Below are 3387 nucleotides of genomic sequence, written 5' to 3' on the forward strand. Positions count from 1 at the left end.
CCAGTTCATTCTGAGATCCCCTTAATAGATAAACAAGGAAAACAGCAATTGCCACAGCTCAAGGAAAAGTTGGAGGAACCTAAACCTCTAGAGGCAGGTGAAGACAGCACCATAACTCCTTTAGAAAAAGAGGTCACCAAGGGGAAGGCAACATCAAAAGAAACAAAGAAGAAGGTACCAAGGAGGTGGAGGAACAAGAAAATCCCTACAGAAGATTTCTCTCTAGGGGATAGAGTTGTCTCAGCTTACTTCCCAGATATTCCCCCTAATCTCCCCACTGTACCATCTCAGTTACCCAAGGTCTTCACTATCAACAGAGTTCTTTCCCTGGAACATGTGGAGATCATTGATCCAACCAATGGATATAAGTCCACATCAAGAGGGGAGGACTTTAAGCACTACCAACCACTCTGATGAAGGAAAAACGTCAAGCTAGTGACGCTAAAGAAGCGCTTCATAGGAGGCAACCCATGTTTTATATGTTTTTAAAATAATGAATAAATCAATGTTTATGAATTTCAACCCAAACTTGATAAACACTTGGTGAAACCTTTATCATGTAGTATATAGTGAAGAACAAGTTTGGTGTTCAAAGCAAACCAAGATGCATGCTAGTCTTGGGAGCTTTGAACAAAACTTTTCCATGCATAACCCCAACCGTCCATCAAGTGACCACTTCATCAATCTACACCCTCCATTCTCTCACAACTTCTCTATATAAACGACCCTTGTCCGTACCACCCTTCATTGTCATCACACACCCTTCACCACTCTTCCTTTTGGTACAAGACACCCTCTATCCGATTACAAACATTCCTCCCTTCACTCTCTTCATTGCCATAAAACCCTAAACAACCAAAAGTTTCCACAACCTTACCACCTTCACATATTAACTATCATTCATGGCGTCTTCGGGTTCTAAAAGAAGGAAGGGAAAGGAACCCATGGAAGAACACCCATATGATGAAAGGAGATTTAGAAGCTTGCATCATGCATTGCAATACGGGTGGATGGTTGATAAGGAAATCATTTATGAGCTGGAATTTCAAGTTACAAAGACTGAGTGCCCCAAAATTACAGAGAAGATAGAAAGGAGAAGATGGGAACTCCTCACTGACCCGGTCATTAAGGTGAATGCAAATCTCATAAGAGAATTTTATGCAAATGCGGTTCGATATGATAAGAAGGATGAGTCTTACACAAGCTTTGTGAGAGGAAAGATGGTGGACTTTGGTCCCATGAGTGTCATGAGGGCATTGAAGCTACGGTCTATACAATTTGAAGAAGAAAGCTATCACTCAAGATTGGACAACCCCAATTATGACCAGATTCTGCAAGATATTTGTGTACCAGGAGCTGACTGGGAAAGAGGTGCGGGAAATAACCCAAAGTTCATCAAGAGAACATATCTCACTCCTGAAGCCAAGGGGTGGTTTGAGCTAGTGAGAAGGTCTATTCTCCCAGCTGCAAACAACTCAGAGATGAATGTCAAGAGAGCCACAATGGTGCACTGTATACTGAAGGGAGGAGAAATCAAGGTTCATGAACTCATAGCTGAAGGTATTAGAAAGATGGTAGAGAAAAGCGACTCAAGAGGAACGTTAGGTCACCCCCAGCACTATTTACCAAATATGCAAGAAAGCTGGGATAGTTTTTGAAGATGAGAACCCCATGTGGATAAAGGAAGGCATCCCAATAACTGTACGAAGGATGAAAGCTGCAGCATCCCCTCTGCCTCAGCGGAAGCAAAGGAAGAAAACAGCCCCTCAAGTAGTGGAAGGACAAGTCTTAGAGGGTCAAGCACAACAGACCTTGGACATGCACCAATTGCAGGAGGCCATTGATGGCTTGTCTAGATAATATTTGGAAAGCCAAGGAGCACAGAAAGAGCTTCAACTACAGATTTTGGGGCAGCAAGAGGAAACACTTTCAAGATGGATGACTCAGCAAGGTGAGTGGCAAAGGCAAATGATGGAACAACAACTAAGTCAAGGACAACAATGGGGAAAAACATTCAACAGGATGGAACAAAGGCAAAATGAGCAACAAGAATCCACCCAGAGGCTAATCAACATCTAAGCACATCAAGGGGCGCACATACATGAGATGCATCGAAGACAAATAGAACAAGCAGCATGAGTGGCCACGTTAGAGCCCACGTTAACCTAGTTAACGTGGCCTCTAACGTTAAAGGGGGAAGAGAAGCCAACGTTAGGGACATTCAACATTGTCACTAACGTTGGCCTAAGGATGCAACACCACATTAACTCCCACATTAACTTGGTTAACGTGGGAGCTAACGTGAGAAGTGAGAGTTGTCGACAACGTTAGTGACACTCAACATTGTCACTAACGTTGGAAGCAACCACACAACCCCCCAGGGAGCCACGTTAAATTCCACGTTAACTTAGTTGACGTAGAAGCTAACGATGAGGAATGAATGATGAGCCAACTTTAGTGACACTATGAGCAAATCCCCCATTCCCATTTACAATTTTGCAATTTATTTTCAGTCATTTACTTTCAGTCCTTTAATTCTAGCATTTACTTTTCTGTTATTTACATTCCCGCCATTTTATTTTCTATAACTCTCAACCCAAATTCTGGATTCGCTCAACTAGAACATTCTTCTAATTAAAGTTGCTTGATCAATCAATCCCTGTGGGATTCGACCTCACTCTATTGTGAGTTTTTACTTGACGACAAATTCGGAACACTTGCCGAAAGGAGATTTGTTGAGAGACAAGTTTTCCGTGCATCAGACTCTTTATGAAGCATGGGAGAGGTTTAAGGACCTAACAAGGAGGTGCCCACCAGATATGTGCAACGAATGGGTGCAGCTGCACATTTTCTATGAAGGCCTGTCATATGAATCAAAGAAGGCAGTAGACCATTCATCCGGAGGATCTTTGAACAAGAAGAAGACCATTAAGGAAGCCATAGATGTCATTGAAACAGTAGCAGAGAATGATTATTTCTATGCTTCTGAAAGAGGCAACACTAGGGGAGTAATGGAGCTAAACAATGTAGATGCTCTGCTGGCCCAAAACAAGTTCATTACCCAGCAGCTGGCTGACCTCACTAAGAAGATGGAGAAGAACCAAGTAGCAGCAATCACTACTTCATCAACAACCCAAGAAGGAGTGAATGAAGAAGCAGAGGGTAGTCAGGAGCAAGCCAACTACATTGGGAATTCACCTAGGCAAAACCATGATCCATACTCTAAGACCTATAACCCTGGATGGAGGAATCACCCAAACTTTGGGTGGGGAAATCAACAAGACCAAGGCCTAGATCAAAGACGTTCAAATCCCAACAACAATGCAGCCCACCAACATTTCGCATCTAGACCATATCAGCACCCACATAACCAACCCTCTCAAAACC

The sequence above is a fragment of the Arachis ipaensis genome, chromosome B09 (assembly GCF_000816755.2).
Source record: "Arachis ipaensis cultivar K30076 chromosome B09, Araip1.1, whole genome shotgun sequence".
Lineage (NCBI taxonomy): Eukaryota > Viridiplantae > Streptophyta > Magnoliopsida > Fabales > Fabaceae > Arachis > Arachis ipaensis.